Genomic DNA, 24,224 nt, shown 5'->3' with positions numbered 1-24,224 from the left:
TCATCATGCTAACACAAAATCATACCCAGTTTCAAGGGATCCCAAGATAAGAATCCCAACAAAAGTCTGCATGTACTTGAGGTGCTCCTCAAAACGTGATGTAAAGACAATTGTCTCTGATAGGCAGCTGCACCTAACTGCAGGTTGGCTTTCTCTTCTATAGGAAAGGGGGAGTCGATCAGGCAGGTTTGAGGGCTGCTATCCTTCCTGGGGTCTGGCCTGTTTAAAGACTACGTTGTCTCTGGATTTTGGACTCGGACTCGGCCATAGCAGCCTGGGACTTTTAATGCGTCACCAGTAAATACTGCATGGGAGTTGTAAATAGAATTTCCATGTCCCGACGCCTGAGGGTTAAGAAATTGCTCTTTTCAGGTTAGTATGTTGTTAATTAACAAGGGTAGCCTTGAGAAAGGGAACAAACAGTGCTTCAGTTAATCAGTGAGGGGAGAAACAAAGAGAAAACAGATGAATATCAGGATGGATCAAACTGCAAACAAAGTCTAATTACAGGTGGCTAGAAAGCAAGCTATGCAGTGAGTCAAACTGCAAACCAGCTAAGTCTTAACTGCATTATTGATTCCCTGAATTCCACCCTTACAGAAGCTGCTTCCTTGAGCTGCACCTTTAGGGATAGATACTTAGGTAGAGATCCTGGCAATAACGATGGCCGTTAACTCCACATTAGAAGCATTTGTTTCAACAGTGGGAGAATAAATTCAATTAGGATGAGGGAAAAGGTGAACATGGTTTTAAGTTTCTCCTTGATTCTTGCTTTCTTGAGGCCCCTTTACAGGGCACAGAGGGTGAGAAAAATGGGGAGTAAAGAGCCAGGACTTCCTTATAAAGCCCAATCTTGTGTGTGTTTGGTGGTTCAGGAACTTGACATTGCCTTGTCTGGATTTGGGCCAAGATGTGATCTGAGAATTCTACATCTAGGTTTTCAGAACTCTCCAGAGACTGGAGGTGACCCACGATGCAATCTGGGGAGGATAAAAGGGTGTCCTCTGATGGGCTGTAACTCCATGTGTTGCACTGATCACCAAAGTGTGTCTATTCTACCTCTACGTGCCAAATTTGCTCCCCTTCTCTTGATGTCCACACCCACTGTGTTTGTTGAGGCTCTCAATATTTCTTGCTTGAATTTCTGCCAACAACTCAACTCTGTTTTAGCTTCAATCCTACCCCCTCTAGTCTTTGCTGCACGCTGTAGCTAGAGTGATCTGCATTGTATGGCTCTGATCCCTGATACTTCTCTGATGGAAACACTGCAGTGGAGCTCATTTTAGACAAGATGAAAACTCCTTGGCATGCCAGGAAGCACCTTTTAAGAGTTGGTGTCTCTGTACCCTATCCTAATCTCCGTGCAGTAAATTCCAAAAATATTTGTTGAGTGCCTGTTACATACCAGGCTCTGCTCTGGGTGCTGACAACATCAGTTAACAAAACAAACAAAATTCTCTGCTTTTGGGGAGTTTGTGTTTCTATTGGATGGGGGACAAACATCAATAAAATGTGTGGCATATCAGATTGTGGTAAATGCAACGAAGAAAAATAAGGAAAAGGAAAAATAGAGATTGTGATTGAGGGTGGGAAAAAGGTTACTTCCCCTGAACCCTCTATTTAAAATTGTTCATAGAAGGGTCAGGGAAAATAACATTTTGGGGAGGACCTGAAGGAAGTGTGGGGGACAGAAACCAAAAAAATAGCTGAGGAAAGACCACTCCAGGCAAGGGAACAGTAGGTGCAGAGGGGATAAGCCAGGAATCACAAGGAAAGCAATGTGATTGGTCAGAGTGAGTGGAGGGGTGGGGGAATAGTAAAAAAGGAAGCTGAGAGGTAACAATAGGCAAGTTGGGACAAATTGTGTAGGAATGCGATAGTCCTTACTGGTGGGAATTTGACTCCTACTTTGGGTGAAATGGAAGCTACTAGAGGGTGTGAGTTTAGGAATGACTGGTATTCTAAAAGGATTATTTAGGATACAGTGAGGAGAATAAACCATAAGAGGGTCAAGGACAGAAGCTGGGAGATCTCACTGTGGAGGCGAGACAGGAGACCAGTGGCTTGGATCACAATAGTGGAAGTGGACGTAGTGGACTCTGAAATACTTATTAAAACATATATTTTAAAGGTAGAGTCAAATAATTCACTGATGGATCAGATGTGGGGAGGAGAGTAAGAGAGGAGTCAAGGCTGACTCAAGGGTATTGTTGTCATTTTCAAAAATATGGAAAAATTAGGTTTGGCTGAGAACACTCAAGGAATCACCAGAAAATTAGGTCTGGGAGTGGAAATCCCAAATTTGAATTTGGATGTATTAAGTTCAAGATGCCTACTGGGCCTCCAAATGGGAATGTTGAGCAGGTAGTTGGATATATAAGTCTAGAGTTCAGAGGAAAGGTCCAGGCTGGAGATACACATTTGAGAGTCATCAACATACTCGTAGAGTGGTATGTAGACATGAGGCTGGATAGAGAAGAAGACAGAGGAAACCAAGAATGAGTTACCAGCGAGTTAGGAAAATAAGGTGAATGTTGTGTCCTGGAAACCAACAGAAGAAAATGTTTCAAGGAGAATGTAATCGGTTGTGTTAAAAGTTTCAGAAAGATTACGGATAGGGATTATATATTCACCATTTGATAAAACAACATCGATGTCATTAATGACCTTGACAAGAAGACATTCTGTAGAGTTATAAGCATCTGATGGGAGGAAAGGAATTGGAGATCAGGAAGATAGCCAACTCTCACTGTTTAAAGGAGAGGAAAAATGAGATTATGTTGGAAGGAGAAGTAAGGTGAAGTGACAGGTTTTTGTTTTTTGTTTTTTAGATGGGAGAAACAACAGCTTGTTTATTTGCTGATGGAAATGATCCAGCAGATAGAGGGAATGGTTGGAGTGATGGAATCAGGTGTACACAGTGAAGGAGTTGGCCCAAATTGGGAGGACATACAATTCATTCTTATTAGGAGGAGAGAAGGCAGAGTATATGAGCACAGATGCAGGTAGGTGGGGAGATGATATTCTGGGACTTTGTAGACATTCTCTTATTGTTCTTATTCTCTGAGTGAACTAGGAGATAATGTTGTTCTCTGAGTCTGAGGATGGCGAAGGAGTTATGGAAGAGAGAGGAATTATTGAAGAGAGAGGAGAAGGTATGGAATGGCCCACTATGAGGGTGGGTTAGTGACTGCAGTGTAATGTAAGTAGGACTGATGAGTGACATGACAGCCTTTTCAAGGTGAGTGGTCATAAACCTGAAGTGAGATCAGTTAGTATAGATGTGTGAGTTCTCCAGCCACCTCTGGAGGCTGACTTGTGCTGGCATAGGTGGGGAGTTAGATTCCATTAAGGCTTGTGTTCTGTCAGAAAAGTACATTGAAGTAAGAGAGGGGAAAGGGAATGATGGGTATATTCAAAAAAGTGACTGAAATCACAGAATCACAGGCCATGGAATCTAAGTTGGCTAAGAGGTGAAACAAGGACATGAGGGGAATCACTGAGCTAAGGAGGAAGACAGGCGTTTAGGTCAAGGATTTGAGAAATCAGCGTTTTGGAAGGATCCTCAGTAGTAATATCACGTAGGAGCAGGGTTGGAGAGTGATAATGATACGACTTTAATGAGCGTAGCATAGTCTGGTTAACGTCAGAATCAAAGCTGGGCAGTTTTAGGAAGAAGGGAGGCAGAATGGTCTGGAAAGAACAGTGAGGCACCAGTGGGCTGTGGGAAACAAACAACCACCTCTTGAGAGGGCTGCCGAGGAAGCGGTGTCCTCAAAGGAGGCCCAGGTTTCCTTTAGAGCAAGAAGGTGAAAAAAGAAAATTCAGCCTTTGAAGAAAATGAGTTTTTGCCGATGCCAACAATGAGTTCCTGGGGGTTTCAGGAGGTGGGGAGGGTGGGAAATGGGGTCAGAAAATGGGATGTACAGAGCCATTGGGGATGAAATGCAAAGGATAAGGCACGACCTCGGATCCTGGGCTTCTTGTATGACTGGCATAAACCCGGATAAAGGGATTCATGATAACCGATAACAATGGTCTCAAGGCAGATAGTGGCGGCCAAACTGTGAATACTAGAGGAAGGGGATTTGTGGAGGACTTGCCGGGAGAATCCGAGGTGCCCCCTCTTTCCTCTTAGCGATGATGATGTGGAGGCCAAGGCAGAGGGTGGTCCTACCCAGATCCCTGGACACTCTAGAGATTGAGAAACTTCATCCTAGAGATAAACAGTAGCACCACCTCTGCTAATGATGGAAAGCTTTTGGAGTCAGCTTGACCGAGGGAACAAAAGTTTCGACTGAAGGAGGAAAAGGGAGGTAATGGTGAAGCCTGAACCACTGCAGGGCAGGGGATTTTACAGGCATTCCTGGGCGCTGACTCATGACAAAAAGGCTAGAGGTAGTCAGTTGGAGCTGTTGCAGTGACTCAATGGTGCTGTTAGGTGCCATCTTTCTGTAGAACCTCAATCTGTTGCCTCATGGTCATACAAAGGCTGCTGCATCTCTAGGACTCACATCGAAATTCCAGAGAGGAAAAGGGGAAAAGGTGTAGGTGAAGGGCATCTACATCCTGTGAGGCAAAGAGGCAGAAGTACTTACAATCTCCCACGTTCTTCCTAGCTCATGTGGGTTGATCTGATACAAGCACCTTCCCTCCTATATCATCTAGCTAACTATTATCCTCTCTTTCAAAGTTCAGCTCAAGTCAGCATGAGTTAGGCTGAGTTAGGTGCCCCAGGTCTGTGATAAATTGCAGTGAGTACCCGAGTTCTCTCGTGTCTGTGTCCATGCCCTGTGCCATACGTCTGATTCTGGTCTCAGCCATGGAACTTGCTTTGACCAATTGGATGTTTTTAAGCAGAGGCACAAAAATCACTTGTGCAGGTAAGCGTGCTCTTTTTCTTGTGTCTAGGCCACTGCCATGCGGATGAGAGACGCAAGAAACAGTTGAATCATCACAGTGACGCTGTCCTAGATCAGCCAACAGCAGCTAACCCCAGACACGCAGGGTATCCAACCCAAGTCAGCAACCATCCTAGATGCACAAGAAATTAACAGTTATTGTTGTTTCACATTGAAGTTACATGGTTGGTTGTTACTCAGCGTTACTGTGGCATTAGATCATTGGTACAGAGTCCCTTGGGCATGGCTCTGTCACAAGCCTTAGCCCTGTCTTTCCAACTAATGTTGGGGAGTTCCTTTATGTTGGGGAGCCACCTTTTATCTGTGTATGTCTAGCACCAAGCACAGTGCCTGGCACATAGAAGGTGCTCAGTGACAGCTTGTGAAAGGAATGAATGAACCTTTGTTCAATCTTTAAAAGGAACTTAACTGCTTTGAGCACAACAGGTGTAAAATTCCTCAAAACTAAACACTGTAATCAAATGAACACACCCACAGAAAACCTGGTTCAACAAGATATGTAAAGCTATAGTATAAAGAGTAAATTCTCATCAGAGATTAAAGAGCTTTCTATTTCAAGTACAGTGGTCATTTCTTAAACATTGGGCACTCGATTTCATATTTTACTATATCGTATAGCTCAGTTTGAAGATAATCTAAATCCTATAAGAACACTTTGAAGGGTAGAATGTAAATAAGTGGGTATGACTCAGTCTAGATATTCTTACTATTATCTTCAGTATGCAATACCAAACCATTGTTATTACCGAAATTTCCTACACAATGCCAAGAAACTTGCATTGCTTTTAAAAAATAACATTATTTGTATTAACATTAAAAAAGAGAATTTCCGCTAGGTGTCTGCAAAGGAAAATATACCCTGTAGCCTAGTCAGGTATGGGGGTGGGAACGTAAGAATATCCTTAGAAAAGGTCAGCGATCACGTGGTATGGCATGTTTTGGGGATACTGAGCAAACTGGTTTTGCCGAAGAAGAGGGTTTCTGCAGAGACATAGTAAAAAAAGGCTGGGAGTAACTAATATGTTATATGTTAATTATATCTAAAAGAAAACAAAACACAAAAAAGGCTGGGCATGGGGAGGCAGGATGGAGCCTGGTTATAGAAATCTTTGAATATAAGGTTAGGAGCATTTTTAACATTAACTTTTACTCAGTGGGAATGTTACAACTTTTGAGCAAGGGAACGACATAAGGAAATGTTAGGTCAACCTTAGCTGCTAGATTCTAGCAGTATGGTGTGGGATGGTTTTTGCAGAAACATGTTTAATAGTCGTATCAAATAATTTAATACCAAAATACTATTATGCAGATGATGTTCCCGTTTATTTTCATTTTTACATTTTTTTTAAAATGTGTTTTTCCAGGACCCATCAGCTCCAAGTCAAGTAGTTGTTTCAATCTAGTTGTGGAAGGCGCAGCTCACAATGGCCCATGTGGGGATCGAACTGGCAATCTTGGTGTTATGAGCACCGCGCTCTAACCAACTGAGTTAACCAGCCATCCCACCCCGCCATTTATTTTTAAATCATGTCTTATTAAATTCTATATTTATGCTGAATGCAAATGACCAAGGAATTATTTTGAGATTATAAGGTTTGCTATTCTCTTTCTGACAGTCATTTAACCTGTTTTCCACTGAGAGTCCATGAATTATTCCCCCTCACTCCCCACCTCCTGCTGGTACAGTTCTGTGAAGAACTAATTATAGTCAGGGGTAGAGGTCAGAAAGAAGAATGAATGAGACTCCATGTAGCCAAAACCAGAATCAACATTGGGATAAACTGTTCTAAGTGCCTTTTCTAAGAGTACGTCTCACCTGAGTTGTTGTAGCATTTACCTTCCGGATATGAGGGTATCATTTTATCCTTGAAAGGTGTTTCATAATCCACTAATTGTATTTGCTATGTGGATGTCACTATTTGTTTTTATTCAAGTGGAACTTGCAGTCAGGAAGGATAAATATCTTATCAAAATTGTATGTCATGTTAGTTATAGAAGCCAGTCTTTTCATACTCCATTTCTCTGTACCTGTTTTCTCTAGAATGTTCTCTTCACCTTATTCCCATTCCACTTTACAAACTACTATTCAACGTGCTAAACCCTGTTCAGACATGCCTTGTCTGTGCAACTTTCGTCACCCCCATGCTCAATTCTCTCTCCTACTCCCCATACCCCATAGCAAAGAGCATTCTCTGGGTTGTACAAACTTCTGTAATTGTGCACATTCCTTTACTTACCTTCTCTATTGAACTATAGGGGTCTTGAGGGTCTTCCCTTTTGTGTCCCCAGCATCAAGCATAGCGTCTAGTACAGAGCAGGTGCTCAATTAATGTTATCGAATCCAAGGGGAGAGAATTTAAAGACAAAAAGAAAAATTCTAAACTCTTCTAACAAACAGTCCAAGCAACAGATTAAGGGGCAACACCTGAGACTATCCCCACAGATTCATTTCTTTTTTCTTCTTTAAAATGGTTGGGAGAGGAGGTTTCACAGCCCCCTGTAGCCATCAAGGAAATGTGAGAGCAGCCCCTTTAATGGTGTGCACTTCAGGGGCTCCTATGTGGACTTCTGCAGTACGTGCTGAGCCGGTGACCTGAGAGCGTGGTGGCTTTTTCCTCCTTGTTGCATTTCCAGCGTAGACACTCACTCTTCTTGGTTTTGTCTTTATTTTCTCACATTTCCTCCATCCAGGAATTTTGTTTTCTTCCACCGAGGAGATCTGCCATCACTGTCACAACTCCTGCACCCTCGGTCTCCAGGTCCCCAGGAAGCAGCAGAGTGATGGTGGGGTGGGGGAGCGAAGGGGCTTTTTCCTCTGGGTCCTGGGGTTTGTTTCCTTTTACCCGTGAATGTTCCTTCCAACTTTTCAAATATGTAGTCACTCAGGTGGTGAGCACAATTTATTTAGGGGCGAGGAGGACGTCTACACTGCCAGGCTGGCTCTTCCAGTTTCTTTTAGCTCCCTGTGGACAAAACCACTGGTTCCACTGGCTTAGGGTTGAACCCAGCAGGTAGGTCTTGGGGAAACTGAGTCCTGAAGCTTCACCCACAACCGTCCTCAGAACCAGGGAGGGAGCAGGCATGATTCAGGGAGTGGGTGGGGGGGCAGTTAGGGGAGGTTGAGGGTAGACCATGGGGCACGGGTGTGCCATAGCCCCCTTGAATTCCTCAAATCAGTAACAAAGAGGGGCCCAGGTGGCCCAGCTGCTCCAGCTTTAGGCTCTCCTTCCAGACGCTTTCCCAGGTGACACAGGAAATGCCTGGTCCTGCCCTCCATCCAAAGTCCCCCCTGCATTTCATTGAGGGACCATCTCAGTTAAGTCACCCCAGGCCTCAGGCCCTAGCCTAGAAATTGGTGGAAGAGAGAGTTTTACTTGGGAGAAGAGAGTGAAACGGGTAACCAGTTGCCTGGAGCAGAGGAAGGAGCAAAAAGAGAAAAAGCATAAATGGGTTTTGCTCGTATTTTTCTCTAGCCTATCTCCACAGATAGGATTTTTTAAGCTAGGATAGGGACAGTTTTCCTAAACACGTAATATAATCACATACAACACATAATACTGGCATCTTTATGGAGCTTTGAAATTAACCACCATTTCTTTTTAAAAAAAATGCAAACTTAGACCCAAAATGTTGACAGTGGTTGTAATAATCAAGCTTCCCATAAGAAACGGAAGGCACCCTAAATTGGAATTTAGAGGGGAATTCATTTGAAAGGGACAATTTATGGGCAGTATTAAGGGACTCAACAAGAAAATGTGAGGTACCCAGGGTCTGGCAATAGCACCCCTAGGCCTGAAGGGGGAGGGGAGCTCTGTGAAAGCTGAAAGGTGTGGGACAGGGGCCTCTGGACAGGAGCTGTATTTGTGGAAGAAGCAGCCACTGCCAGAACTTAGGTGATGAGAAGAGAGGGAGTGGAGAAAGAAATACCCCAACCTCTCTCCTCCCACCCTCTGGTTTCCAATAGGTGCCTCCTGTTGGCTGAACCCGCCTGGAAGCCAGAAGGCAAAGAAGCCCATTGGTAGTGTCCTCAAGGATCAGCCTCCCAGGGCCCAGAGTAGGACAGAGAATTGATCTGGTAGGAAGGGGGGGGGTCATATAGGGAATAGCCAATCATAGTCAGGGCCAGGATTAGGGTGAGGTAAGTGAGGCTGAGTGGGGCAAGGGCAGGGTTAGATCCTGCCTTTTTAAAAATTTAGGTATTGTGTCATTCTGGGTTTTTTGCAATAGTTTTGTTTTGTTTTGTTTTGTTTTAATTTTATTAGGTAACTGTGTTTTTTCCAGGACCCATCAGCTCCAAGTCAAGTTGTGTCCTTCAGTCTAGTTGTGGAGGGCACAGCTCAGCTCCAAGTACAGTTGCTGTTTTCAATCTTTAGTTGCTGGGTGGGAGGGGAGAGCACAGCCCACCATCCCTTGTGGGAATTGAACCGGCAACTTTGTTGAGAGCTCATGCTCTAACCAACTGAGCTAACCAGCCTTCCCCCCCGCCTCTTTTTTTTTTTAATATTACATTAAAATATTACTTACCTGAGGCAAATGGCCTCACTTACCCTAATCCTGGCCTTGAATTGGTGCTCTCTGGGTAGGTGATTATGGATGGTTCCTATTTTCTCATTTTTGCTCACCTGTAGGTTCTAGTTATTTTTTTTAAGTGAGCATGCATTTCTTATGTAATAAAAACCATTAAATGCAAAAATATCTTCTTTGAAAGTAGGGATTCTTAGTTCATGCAACATGGAGCACAGTTGGCAGAAATATCAAATGTTTGTTGAGGGAGTGAATAAAAGAATGTTTGCATCAACTCTACTCCCAAATCCTACCTCTTCTCAAGTTCTAACTCACATGCCACTTTCTAATAAAACGTTTCCTTCTATCCCCAATCACATTGACCTACAAAGGTCTAGACGGTGTGTCCATGGGCCACCCAATCTCTTTGTACCGCCCCACCTTCAGCCACCCTCCCTCTCACTCACTTGGCTCCACTCCATAGGCCCTCTCCTGGCTGTTGCTCCTGGAACACAGAAGGCAATTGATTAATATTTTTTGACAGAATGAATGAATGTGACCTTTCCCTCTTTTGTATCATTCTTGACATAATCTATTTTGTTCTTTTGGTATGTATTGATCTTATCTCCCCTACTGTTAAGGAACTCAGTCTTACTCATTTTGATATGACCCTCAGGCCATCTTTCTCACTTTCATATGCCTGGCATAATGCTTGGTATGTAGTTAACAAATATTAACAACAAGAGTAGGAACAGCCATCATTTGAGGGGGCCAAGAACTGGTATTAACTATTCATAGCGATCACCTCACTATATGAGTACAAGTACTTAAATGACTGTGAGGATACATCATTTGTAGGAATCCACATAGTCATAAAAGGGACCTTCTATTATTGGTCCTATTTTACAGCTAAGGAAACTGAAGGCTAGAGAGGTTAAGTAACTTGCCAAAGGCCACATTACTAGGAAGTGGCATTACAGGAAAGTACAATCCCAGATTACAATAGCTCAATAGTTTTCAAACTATTGGTCCAGAAACCACTGGAGTCCCCAAGATCCTTCAGGAGGTCTAGATGCTCAAAACTACTCGTGTGTGTGTGTGTGTGTGTGTGTGTGTGTGTATACAGTTGTGTTCTCAAGGCTACATGCTATGTGATATCAAACACCTTGAATGCAGAAGCAGAGATGAGAATCCAACTGTCTCCTATTAAGCCAAACACCAAAGAGATTTTCAAAAATGTAAAACAACGCCAATCTCTTCATTTAATTTTTTTTGTTTTGGGAAACATATTTTTCATAAAAACATGTTATTTAAGTTAACATGTAATGTGCTTATTGCTATTTTTAAATAAGTTAATAAACATTTTTAAAATGTATCAATGTTAATTTTTAATATGGTAAATATCAACAGACAAAGCCCATATAAACAAAAACTCTTTGGGGTCCTCAATATCTTTAAGAATATTACAGGACCCTGAGACTAAATTGTTTGAGAATAGACATATTAGATAATATTTAAGTTTCTTCCCAACTCTAAAATGTAAGGGTTCTCTGCTCATAAAGCAGTTTTGTTTTTTTTTAAAAAAAGATTTTTTATTGGGGAAGGGGAACATGACTTTATTGGGGAACAGGTGTGTGCTTCCAGGACTTTTTTCCAAGTCAAGTTGTTGTCCTTTCAATCTTAGTTGTGGAGGGCGCAGCTCAGCTCCAGGTCCAGTTGCCGTTGCTAGTTGCAGGGGCACAGCCCACCATCCCTTGGGGCAGTCGAACCGGCAACCTTGTGGTTGAGAGCCCATGTGGGATTCGAACCAGCAGCCTTCAGAGTTAGGAGCATGGAGCTCCAACCGCCTGAGCCACCGGGCCGGCCAAGTAGTTTTGATCATATATAACTTGGGAGCGCAGGGGCTTAAGATCATTATTCAGTCTCTAGGTTAGTTCATAAAAGAGGTGCAGTCTCGGGGCCCAACTCTGTGCCTCAGTTCTATATTGTAGAATAGGTCTTGGTTACCTGGATGTATTCTTATATGAACTGCTCTGTGGACTTCTGGAAAATCCCATTCCTGTCTTGGACTCACACATAACTCCTAGACTCATTATTTTCATGCCTTTGTCCTTCATCATCGTTTATGCTTATGTGATGTATCATATTTTACCTTGACCCTTGAGTAGACCTTGCTTCCAACTTTCTATACTCTTTTATAACAAAGGTCTTACAATACCCAAACACTTCCTGGACTACAGATTATCCCAAAGTGTTTATTTAGTGTTGCCCCAGCAATAGGATTACAACAGATTTCATGTTTTAAATTCTTTCTCATTGATTCCCTCTGGGGAAAGGAATAGGGTGGCAGGAGAATAAGGCTGGAAGGGAACCTTAATCTGTTGTAATACCTTTTGTGTTACTCGTCAAAAAATAAACAAAAATTTTGGTTCAAATGAAGCAAAAAAAAAAAAAAAAAATCTTTCCTGAAGTGTAATTATTTTTAAGAACTTCCTTGTTTGGCTGTTCAGCTCTGTGTAGTGGGAGATGACCTTGCTGGATGGTTACAGAAGTAGGAAATATGTCACATGTCACTGGACAGTGAAGAACAAGTGAATTTTAGGATGAAAATGCCTTTGGGAGCTTCAGATTCCCCACTCCCCCTTCAGTTAATTGAGTCATAGTTTGGTGGGATAGACTATTAATTGGCCTCTTGTACTTTAATAAAATGATATTTTAAAAATCTTGTATTATAAACTTAGATATACTGTATACTGGATATATTATATATACTAGATAAACATGCTTTCTGTTCATTTGTTGGTGTTTAATTTAATTGTTGATTTCTTCATGCTCTGCTTTCACTGTTTTCTCGGTATTTTCCCATGCTGATGCATTTGGGGAAAGGTGCTATTCCCAGGTCACTTACTTGCTGTGAGATCTTTTGCAAGTCTTTCCCTTGGTCTCTGTGACTCATATTTGTCACACAAGGGTAAGACTGGATTTTGAGGGACAGTTAGGAGGGAAACACAGGACCCAGACAACAAAGTCTTTTGGAAAGTTAAAAGTCCTCTTCAAAACCTAAGTAGTATTAACTGTCCCTCATGCTTAATTCTAAAAATACCATGGGAAGGAAACAGAAAACTAAGATATCGGTTCCCCTTTCCAGATTGGAACAATAAGGCTAAAGAATGTGCCCTATGTTCCAAAGCAAGTCAGTGGTCGAGCCTTCCGTATCTCTCTTTTCCCAGTCTAAGGAAATATCCTCAAAGCCAGAGGTCAGCGGTCAGTGGTCTTTAGGTAGGAACAGTGGCATGGATAGTTCTAAAGGAATCCATTTCTAGCTCCTCAGCTTCATGTTTGGTCTCTGACAGCAGGCCTGCTTGCTCAGGTTGGTTCTCCTTCCTGAAGCCCCTTTCATAACCTCCTTTTCTCTTTCTTTACAAAGGAATGCACACTCTTCACCTGCCCTGAACTGCTCCAGGAAAGCCACTGGAGCACCAAACAAAGGGACACTTTGAATTATGGATTTCTAGAAAGCTGCTTTAATAATTAATCAAAGGGCGGGGGGGAAGAACTGCCTAGCATTTGTCTTCCATTGTTTCGTACATTTTATTATTATTATTATTATTATTATTATTATTATTATTATTATTATTAGGAGGAGGAGGAGGAATTGGCCTGCATTGGGATATTCTGAATCCAGAGATTGTGTCAGGGATAGTGAGGTAGAAATGACTTCACCTCTTCCATCTCTAGTTTATTGTTGAAGAAAGCTTTGCTCCTGGCAACAACCCCATGGAAGCAAAGCAAACATCAAATCCTCAAAATGCCTTCCACCCTCCATATTTAAGGTAAACCATTCCATTCATTATGTTCTATTCAATACTTACCCAGGACGTGTCTTTTGTGGAAAGAAAAGTAGCACCTACAAAGGGGTGCAAGTTAATTATGCTGATTCGTTTTAAGGAAACTTGAATGTGTTCTGGAACTGACAAGTTATTCAAGATATATTGCATAAACTTGCAAACAAAGTTTTATAGAATTTCTTTCAGATTTTCTGTTCATTGATCAACATGGTAATTAATTAATGTAGTTTTATCAAAACATACCATGAAATATTTATTCCAACAGCAGTCAATCTTCATCTTATTTTCTCTCATAAAATGTTTAATATTGCAAGAGCTGGACCAAATAGTGTAATACATACCTTTCTCTTTCATGGGAAAAGTTCAATCATGATGTCAAGTAAAGTTAGTAAATTCTGATTTTTATACAACATTGTATTTAATTATTTTCAAAAGCTAAACACATGATATTGATATATGCGCAAACCTAGCTGGTGTAGCCTAACTCCACACCTACGTGGTACAGCCCATGGCTCCTAGGCTACAAACCCATACAGCATGTTACTGTACCGAATACTGTAGGCAATTGTAACACAATCGTAAGTATTTATGCGTCTAAACATATCTAAACATAGAAAAGTTATAGTAAAAATATGGTATAAAGGATAAAAAATAGTACACCTGTGTAGGATACTTAACATGAATGGCGCTTGCAGGACCGGAAGTTGCTCTGGGTGAGGCAGTGAGTGAGAGTGAGTGACTGTGAAGGCCTGGGACGTGACTGCACACGGCTGTAGACGTTACAAACACTGTCCCACAAGCCCTCCCCCTGCTTCCTTCCAACAGGGTCGGAAATAGAACATCGAAGCTGCCAGTGCTGCTCCACGAACAAGGATGTGGGCTGGACTGATTGGAAATATCGAGGAGAAACTGGCTGGATCAGGCCTAGCTCGCCATAATGGTGACTGTCAGGAGGGGGCTAGAAGGGGCCTGAGGATCAGTAGGAAAGAGGGATCGAGATGGAGAGATAAAGGAACATGGGACTGTCATGGCAATGTGGTTTGGGCTGTTGTATTTGCAGCAACGGTCAGATTAAGAAACTGTGGTATTCATTTAAAAAGAGGGTGTTTAACACGCAGAGGGTGTAGAACTGAGGGCTCAGTATTTTGACTTTGGAAATTCGTTTTGGTTCCATTGACCCCGTCTGATGGTAAAGGCTTTCTCTAGCATTGAATTGATAAAAGAAATAAAACTTACCTATGCTTTACATCATTACAACCTGGAAATGTTTCCAATGTACAGAGACAGGCTGGCTCCACACTAGCACAGAAAGCTTTCACTACAGTGGCCGTGGCCCTTAATACTTGCTAAGGTCACTCCTGTGGACCTGTGTCCTTGTACAGGATCTTGGGTCCTCAACAAAGAATTTACAGCAGTGCACTCTGCAGACCATCAGGCTAGATGTGGGAGGGCCGGATCGCCCTAAGTATGCGCTGCTGGGGGGCAGGCTCCCCTGTGCTGGGACAGGCCAGTGGCTGACTGACTGGGATGTAAATAAATACCAGAATAAACAGAGAGCTAGTTGGATGTTATCATCTGGCAAGAATATTTAAGTATCTGATTTAAAAGGAGGCAATCTGGTGAATGTAGAAATTCCCTTTTGGAGCCATGGAGCCAGGGAACACCATTCACAGTCTGTTCCGTGTGAGTAGTGCCCCATGCAGCTGTGCAGCAGCAGCAGCCCTTCCTGGAGGTCCCTCAAAAGAAGAAGCTGTCACCCTCCAGAGCAGCCGCAGGGGTTCACTTGCAAAGGAGTTACTTCTCCATGTATAACTCCTAGTGGGCTGTTCCCTGGGATGTGATTGCTTAGCTGTAGTTAGTGATCCTCCTGAACTATACCAGGGAGGCCAATTCATAAGTAAGGTGCACACTAAGCAACAAAACTTAGATTTGTGGAGATGTCCATTCCAGCATGTTGTGGAAAACCGAGCGTTCCTCAAGAAGCAACTAACTCGTCCTCCTTCCAACCACCTTCAGCCTCCAAGCCAACTCACCGTCAAATGAGAAGATATGGAAAGTTTCCGGGTCAAACTCAATGGACCAGGGTTGAAAGGAATTGAGCCACACATTGAAATATTCTCCAGCAACAGGTCTCTAGCTTTCCCTCCCTCAAATGCTGCTGCATATTAGAACCACCTGGGAAGGTTTTAAAACTCCCATGCCCAGGTTGAACCTGTACCTACCATTAGAGAGTTGAATCTTGAACAGTGTTTCTCAACCTTGGTCCTATTGACATTTGGGACTAGATAATTCTTTGTTGGGGGTGGGGCGGAAGGGCTTTCCTGTGCATTGTGGGATGTTTAGCACCATCCCTGGGCTCTACCCAGTAAATGCCAGTTGCAATAACCAAAAGACATTGCCAAGTGTTTCCTGGTGGGAGGAGCAAATTACCCAACTGAGAATCACTGCTCTAGGGGGCAGAATCCAGGCATCATATTTTTAAAAAATCTTCCCAGGTGATTCCAATGTGCAGCCAAGTTTGAGAACCAGTGCTCTGATGGAGTTTCCTTTGGGAAGTGTATCCTGGCGGAAAGTCCCGGGAATTTTGGAGTGGGTTTTTTAAAACTGTGATTTACTATTGATTCAGTAAGAATGGATCTATTCGGGGCCAGATGAGCAAGCAGTTCCACTCATTCTATCTAGTAAGCATCTGTTTCTTTCTATCAAGTGGACTTTGGAAAACAAAGAGGCTGTGAACATCTTGAGAGGCTAGGCAAAGCCAGCTGAGCCTGTAACTTAGACGCTTTCCAGCAAGCTAATGAAAGGGACCTGAACTAATGAAAGGTCTAAGTAACACTCAAGGACCCACCGGGTGTATCTTACTGGTGCCAAGATAATACCTACCATGGACTGGAGGCTCCCTGTGGGCCAGGGTCTTGTGCTGGGGGATCTATTTACATGTCATCAAATAAGACGGCTAAGTTAATAATAATACTAACAATAATAAATAGGTCTGGCTTAAGAAATAGGTATATCAATACTTCTGAAACAGATTTTAAACCTAACTGGTGTACATAAGAATTTACACATTTTGAGTATGCCCCTCAGTCCCATTGTGGCAGGAACTCTAGTTTGGCTCACAGCACACCCTTTCCATCCTCTTTCTACTATGGAAGCCAGAAGGCTAAATTCTTGCCTTCCAGATTCATCTGCTGTTGGGAGTAGCCATATGATGTAATTTTGGCCACTAAGAATGCAAGCTCTAAGAGGACAGAGATTTTTATCTGTTTTGTTCTCTGCTGGTCAAAACTCACCAAATTGTACACTCAGAAAATGTCCAGTTTGGGTGGGTGGATAGGGCAGATGTTGTTTAAGGGTACAAACTTGTGTCCAGTAATAAATAAATCCTAGAGACCTATGTACAGTATAGTGAACATAGACAACAATTTTGTATTACAATCATCAAATTTGCTAAGAGACTAGAGTTTAATTATTTCAACTACTAAAAAGAAATGATAATTATGTAACATGATATAAGTGCTAATTATTTTCACAATGTCAGTCATATTACAATATATAAATGTATGAAATTAATGTGTTATATACCTTAAATTTACACAATGTTATATACTGCTATATTTCAGTTTAAAAAGTCCAGTTTATTGAACATCAATTTTATTTCAATAATGAACAATTGTTAAGAAATGTTTAAAAGACAAATTAGAAATTGGAAAAACAAAAAATTTCTTGGCCCTTCAGGAAGCTGAGGTGAGAATCCGGAGAGGAGGGGAAACACCAAGTCCCTGTTTCTCTGAATTTCAAGTCAATTGCAGAGCTAGTTGAGATTTATCCTGCTAACACTAGATGTCACCATTGTGTTGTGCAAAAGTAGCTGACGCTCAGGCGTGCTTATTTAATATTCAGGACAAAGTCTGGCTCCTCAAGTATTTGAAGATTGTTCATTCCCACCTTCCCTCCCCCCCATTCTAGAATATGATTGCTGTGGCCTTATTGAAATTCCCTAAATCTTGATTTTCTCTTGTTTATGATTCATTCTACATCCTGTGCGCCCAGTACTGCTTGGGGTCAAGCTGGAGGGAGGGCGCCGGCATCAGCTTGTCATTGGTTAGCTGAGGTGATTGGATCAATGATATTTAATAGTCCTATGATTTTATGATCCTGTTGCCTTTTCAGGAGCAATTCTTTTTTTTTTTTTTTTTAATTTATTGGGGTGACAATTGTTAGTAAAATTACATAGATTTCAGGTGTACAATTCTGTATTACATCATCTATAAATCCCATTGTGTGTTCACCACTCAGAGCTGGTTCTCCTTCCATCACCATATATTTGATCCCCCTTACCCTCATCTCCCACCCCCCACCCCCTTTACCCTCTGGTAACCACTAAACTATTGTCTGTGTCTATGAGTTTCTGTTTTTCATTTATTGTCTTGTTCTTTTGTTGTTTTTGGTTTATATACCACATATCAGTGAAATCACATGGTTCTCTGCTTTTTCTGTCTGACTTATTTCGCTCAGCATTACACTCTCAAGATCCATCCATGTTGTCACAAATGGTCCTATTTCATCTTTTCTTACCGCTGAATAGTATTCCATTGTGTATATATACCACAACTTCTTTATCCATTCATCTATCGAAGGACATTTTGGTTGTTTCCATGTCTTGGCCACCATAAACAAAGCTGCAATGAACACTGGAGCACAGGGAGCAATTCTTAAGTGCAATTTTGCTTTCCATTTCTTACTATAGATGATGTAACCAAGACTGCAAATAAATTCATAACATCAAAAGACATATCAAAGGAAGAGATTATGTATCTGGTAAACTCCAAAGAGACATTTTCCAAAGAATTACCTTTCTTTCCCCCCCCCAGTCTAGTTGTGGGGGGCACAGCTCAGCTCCAAGTCAAGTTGCCGTCTCCAATCTAGCTGTGGAGGGCACAACTCACTGGCCCATGTGCGACTCGAACTGGCAACCTTGGTGTTATGAGCACTGCACTCTAACCACTGGGCCAACTGGCCGCACAGAATTACCTTTCTAGAAGAGACAATAGGAAATATCCATGGTGGGGAGTATGAGGGGAATAAAAGTTTTTTTCCAATAGGTGTGGGGAGGATGAGACAGTCTCCATGGGAGAGATTATTTTAATCAATGTGCGAGTATCAATTTTAGAGCATTTCCACTCAAGGAAGGTCTTATGAATATAATATCTGTGGGAAAGGCCTCAGTGTTAACTCAAAACTGATTCAACATCAAAGAATACACACTGGGGTGAGACCCTTCAAATATGTAGTGTGTGAGAAAACCTTTGGATATAATTCCAACGTAAGACCAAAAAGTCCACATTAGAGATTTGAAGGTATCTCAATGTAAGGAATGTAGGAAAGCCTTTAATGTGAGTGCAAAACTAATCTGGCATTAAAGTCACACTAGCGAGAAACCCTTCAAATATAGTGTGGAAAAGATTTCAAGTATGGTTCTTACAATATTGGGCATCAAAGAATCCATAAATGTAATGAATGTGGGAAGCTTTCAATGTCAATGAAAACCTAGTCAGGTGTCAAAGAAACCATAATGGGGATAAACCTTATTTGTATGTGGAATGTGGGGGTGGTTTGGGCTGTAATTCTGACCATCTTCAGTATAAGAGCATTCACACTGGGAAGATACCCTATGAGTATAACCAGTGTGGAAGAGCCTTCTTTCTACATTGGGAGCCTGTACCATCAAAGGAGCTATGGTTTCTGCAGTAGTCATGAAGAAACTGCCTTCCAGATTACAGCTGGGGGCTTCCGAACCAGGCTGCCTCTGTGTTGAGCTTTCAAGGTTTTACAGTTTCTCATTAACTACCGTTTTACTTGTGACTTATGGTATTAACAAGTTTTAACTATAACTGAATCAAAGTTTTGGGGCTTACAATTCTTTATTTATACAAACTGACTGTGCACATGTACAAGAGTTTATTAGGTTATAGGAATATAACCTACAGGATGATAGGATAGTGCATTTTCAGTTTTATGTGATATTGCCCAGTTGCTTTTCAAAGTGTTTGTATATTCACACTCTCACAAGCAATGTATTGTTATCACTTGTTCTCATACTTCCTCTTCTCTTCCTTTGGATCGCTATTAGCCGTATATTGTATATTCTCATTTCACTCTTCATGTTTCATAGCCTCTCTTTTATATTTTCCACCTCTGTCCAACTGTGCTATAGTCTGTGTCTGTTTTATTTTACCAACTTTCTCATCAACTGGTCTTCTGAGCCTCCAAGAACATGAGGAGGTTAGGTTACCTGCCCTTCCTGTAAGCTAGAGTGCTACAATCCCTCCATGGAAGCTCTGTCCAGCCAGAAGCCCCCCAGAAGAGACCTTCTGGCTGTACCCAGAGCAATAAAGCCACGCAGAAGAAAATTCTGCCTAGAGTCTAAATCCCCTTTGTATTTCTCCTACCTACTTGAATTTGGACTGAATTACATAACAGGGCCTGTTATTTAACTGTCAATAGAAAAGCGGGACTGGAAGTGTTTGCAGAGCCCCCAGATGTGTTAAGGACCTCGGGGACTCAGATGAGGTAATGAGAACAGAGATAGAAGTCAGGGTCATAGTGCAAAGGTGGCCAACAAGTCGCCTACGTCACTGATATCTGGAGCATGTCTCAGTTTTCTAGGATTTAGTTTCCTCGTTGGAATAATGGAGTGACCTTGAAAAGAAGGCATATCTCCAAACATTTTGTTCTTTGTCAAGCTAAGAACATTGAGACAATTAACACTGGCAATTTGAGAGGCAGTTTGGATGCTAATTATTTGTAATGGGAAATTAAGACTATCTAAAGATAAATTTCTAGAGGTACCGTCCAGAAGGCTGACTATGTATATGCAGTTCGCGTAAGATGTACTTATCTATAGTTGCAGCTGTTTCTCCTTATAGAGCAGCTTGTGGCACAGTTATAGCAGTACCGCCTTGATGCAGCTCTTCATGATTGTGACTGGACCTTTTAATAGCCTCCTAATTGCTCTCTCGCCCAACTTAAATTCATTCTTCACACTGCAGTTGCAAGTGGATTGATTGATCTACAACGAAATCTGACCCGAGCCAATGAGCAGAGCCAGCCTGAGTGCAGTCAAATAGAGAATTCCCCAAATCTAGCGCTCATCCGGGTTGGCCTTTGGCTTCCTCCGCCCCCTGAGAAGTTTGAACGGCAGTGCCACCGTAGGCTCCTCGGAGAGAAAGCATCCTCCTCCTCCCAGGGGCCGGCCCAGGGGGAAGGGAAAGAGACCCGGACAAGCACCGGCGTCCCGGAGAGCGGAAGCACGGGTCCCCGCAAGCGGCGCCGGGGGTGACGCTTATCCGGAGCGCCGCCCGCCCGCCGCCCCAGGTGTGTGCGGGGTGGAGAAGCTGCGGTTCCGCGTCCCAGGCGGGCGGTGTCGTGGATTGCCAGGGCCTGTGGGAGGCCGACCTGAGAGGGAGTCGGGCGGCGGCGCGGGGCCCGGGAGAGCGAGGTGGTCTTTGGGGCAATCCCGCCCTTCTCCGGACTTTACTCTGCCGCGGCGGCCGCTTTGGGAAATTGGGGACTGAGGTTGTGGGCCGCCGGTAGAAGATGTGTCCCCGGGTGACCGACAGGCCACAGTGTATTCCGTTATCCTATCGAGCGCCTGCTAAGAGTGTCATTCCAGGTTCGGGGGATGCGACTGTGAATGAGACACAGGGAACTTGCCATAATGGGAAAGTCGATATTAGTCAAGCCGGAGCATACCTCTGCCCCTGCTCAGAACAACCCCGTTGTTTGGGGGCAGAAGACCCGCGGTTCTGAACGTTCGCAGGCCCCGCGTGGCCCGGCGTCCTGCAGCTTCTTCACCCTGGGTTTTGCAGCACACTCCCGTTGTGTGTGCGACAGGCTCCTTGGCCTTGTACTCCTAAAACTTGCTTCCTTCGGCCCCCTTTGGCCTCCTTAATGCCATTTCTTGTTTCCCGGCTAGGGCACTCCCCCTGGTTTCTGTAGCACAATTTACCTCTTCATAGATTTTCAGAGCACCACATACCTCTTTCGGAGTACTTAACACAGTTGTAACTTCACACGTATTTTAGTGCAAGTTACAGGAAAAAAAAAAAATTTCCCGTCAGTGTTTGAATCGTTAGTGCCAACCATGTGGATATATTTATATCCATTGAGTGGTTTTGTAGATATTGTCCTACACAGAGTATACGGTATCTCAATAAATATTGACTGAAAAGGCAAATATTTTTGTGATTACAGTGTGAGATACCTGTTACAAGAAAAGAATATATACAAGGCAGATCTGACTTAATTTAGACTTTCAAATTGAGATCTGAAGGGTGAAAAGGAGTTAACCAGTTAGAGAAGGGGCAAGTTGAGAAAGGCTGCCGGTATTAGAGAGGCAGGGGAATAGCAAGTGCTAGGATTCAGCCAATTAATAAATGCACTGTGACATTTATTCTAATTTGAAAAGTAGTAATATAGTATTTCTAGTGAGGAAATTAGGTAAACGATCAAAATGGCACAAAGGAAAACTAAAAATCATCAATAAGACCACCATGCAGAGATAAATACCATGTTTTTGTTTTTTTTTATAAATTTTATTGTGGAATATTGGGGAACAGTGTGTTTCTCCAGGGCCCATCAGCTCTATTGTTGTCCTTTGATCTAGTTGTGGAGGGCAAAGCTCACAATCAAGTTGTGGAGGGCCCATGCGGGAGAATTGAACTGGCAACCCTGTTGTTCAGGGCTCCCGCTGTAACCAACTGAGACATCTAGCCACTCCAATACCATGTTTTTAATTTATATCCATTGAGTGGTTTTGTAGATATAAGTACACACATAAGATTTTTTTTGTACAATCAAAAGATGAAATATAAGTAGTTTTAGAATAATTTTTCACTTGCTGCATTTAAATATTTTCCCATGTTGTGAAATATTCCATGTGATTTTTAATGGCTGCCTTATTTTTTCTTATTGTACCAAATTGTTGGCTATTTAAGTTTGTGTCTTTTTCATATTGGAAGTACAGTTGACTCTTGAACAACATGGGTTTGAACTGCATGAGTCCACTTATACATGGGTTTTTTTCAATAAATAATACCTGTACTGTCAGCCTGAGGCTTCAGAGGGCCAACGGTATATGTTTATCTATGTTTATATAGGGGACTTGAGCATCTGTGAATTTTGGTATTCGCAGGGGTCCTGGTACCAATCCTCAGTGGATACTGAACTACAACTTAAGTTTTGGGGGAAGTCAAAAGTCATACATGGATTTTTGACTGCATGCGAGTTGGTGTCCCTAACCCCCGAGTTGTTCAGTGCTCAGCTGTAATTGCAATGAATGGTAGTAAGCCGAAATCTTTGGGCACATCTCAGATGCCTCAAGTTGGAATTTTTAAAAATCTGTTTTAAAATTTAACTACTTAAACAAATTTAAACAGTACTACATGTATATGGTAAGAAAAAGAATCACCTAAGATTGTATGGTAAAAAAATAAATCTCCCTTTCCCTGTGGATCCTCAGGTTCATTCTCCAGAGGTAACCACTAGTAAGTTTTCTAAATGAGAGCAAATCATACATGACTGAACTTGGCATTTTAAACTTAACAGGATAGCTAGGAATATTTTAAAGTAGGTATTTGTCCTTAGGAAAAGATGTAACAATGTACACTCCTACCAGCAGATACTGGGAGTGTATGCTTCCCTACACTTTCTCCAGTATCAAGAATTATCCATTTTTTAAAAAACGTTCCCAATTTGATAGAAAAATTACAATTTATTGTGTTTACTGGCCATTTATTGGTGAATTACCTATTAATAACGTTTTCTCCTAGGGTGTACAGCTTTTTTCTTACTGATTTTGTAAGGATTTAGGATATTAACTATTTTTTGCACATGTTATATAGATTTAGTTTCCCGGTTTGCCTTTGAAGTTTTCCTTAATCATGTTTAAAAGTAGTTTATCATTCTAAGAGTGTTCTCCTTGCTTCTTTGTCGTCTGGCTTGTGGTCTCACCACTGTGCTGGCACTGCTCTTGCTAGATGTCTCTGGACCCTGGGATGGAGACTTATTCACCTTCATTTTCTTTAGTTTTGTTTTTCACCCTCGGAATTTCAGTGTATATGTAATTTATTTCAGTGTATGGAGACAAAGAATCTAATTATATATTTTGTCCTCAAAAAGTTAACTGAGTCATTCAATGACACAAAAATTCCCAGTGTCATTCATTGAATAATTTGTGCCTTTTCCCCCACTGATTTGGAATGCCATCTTTATCATGTACTTGATACTTGAGTCTTTCTTGAGTTTTAGATTCTGTTGTATCATTATAGTGGTCTGTTCTTGTACCAGTCTGCTTTGTTACACATTTAGCATCTGATATTACAAGTTTTTTCTTTCTTATTTTCCCTTTTTATTTAACTTTTCATGGTTATTTTGACTATTCTTCCATATCAATTTTGGAATCACTTTATCAGATTTCTAAATAAATTATTTTCGTAATTTTCCTTGAAAGTAATATTGGTTAACTGTTAATGAGTATGTTTTTGAAATCTGGCAAACTTGGCTTGAAATCCAAGTTTGACCATCTGTTCTTTATGTGAATTTGATAGTCTCTTAATCTTAGCTTCTGATTACTCATGCATATGGGAGGGGGGACCGGAAACTTAGATCTCATTTAAAGGAATGTTGTGAGGACTAAATGAGAAGATATATACAAAGCATTTAGCATAGTGCTGAGCATGTGCAAGCTCTTAATAAAATGAAGTTATTATCAAATTTGTAGGTTCATTTGGAGAAAAGTCAACATTTACAAAAAAATTAAGACTGTATTGATTATTTCCATCCAGGAACAAGTTTTGCCTTTTCATTTATCTTTCTCAGTAATATTTTATAATTTTCTTTATATAGATTTGACTTGTTTTTTATTAAGCTTATTCCTGGATGTGTTTTT

The 24,224-nt window shown here is 41.8% G+C and overlaps 1 protein-coding gene and 1 long non-coding RNA gene across 9 annotated transcripts in view; both read left to right on the top strand.

The window, feature by feature from the left end:
* LOC109461305 (uncharacterized) overlaps window positions 1-24,224 on the top strand; it is an 81,326-nt gene that overhangs the window by 28,940 nt on the left and 28,162 nt on the right. For 4 of the 8 annotated variants that reach the window (XM_074314611.1, XM_074314615.1, XM_074314609.1 and 1 more), the window contains exon 1: window positions 20,636-20,774. The exons of 1 other annotated variant lie outside the window; for it this stretch is intronic. The gene's annotated coding sequence lies outside the window, so the exon portion shown is untranslated. 3 more of the 8 variants (XM_074314616.1, XM_074314610.1, XM_074314613.1) reach the window with 3 other exon arrangements.
* Window positions 13,085-14,524, top strand: LOC141567682 (uncharacterized). The gene is made up of 2 exons (XR_012490505.1): window positions 13,085-13,258; window positions 14,099-14,524. It is a non-coding gene; the product is annotated as an uncharacterized LOC141567682 (long non-coding RNA).

This window comes from Rhinolophus sinicus, linkage group LG11, assembly GCF_036562045.2.
Source record: "Rhinolophus sinicus isolate RSC01 linkage group LG11, ASM3656204v1, whole genome shotgun sequence".
Classification (NCBI taxonomy): Eukaryota; Metazoa; Chordata; class Mammalia; order Chiroptera; family Rhinolophidae; genus Rhinolophus; species Rhinolophus sinicus.
Note: the sequence above shows the minus strand (reverse complement) of the source record. Positions and strands in the feature narration are given on the sequence as shown.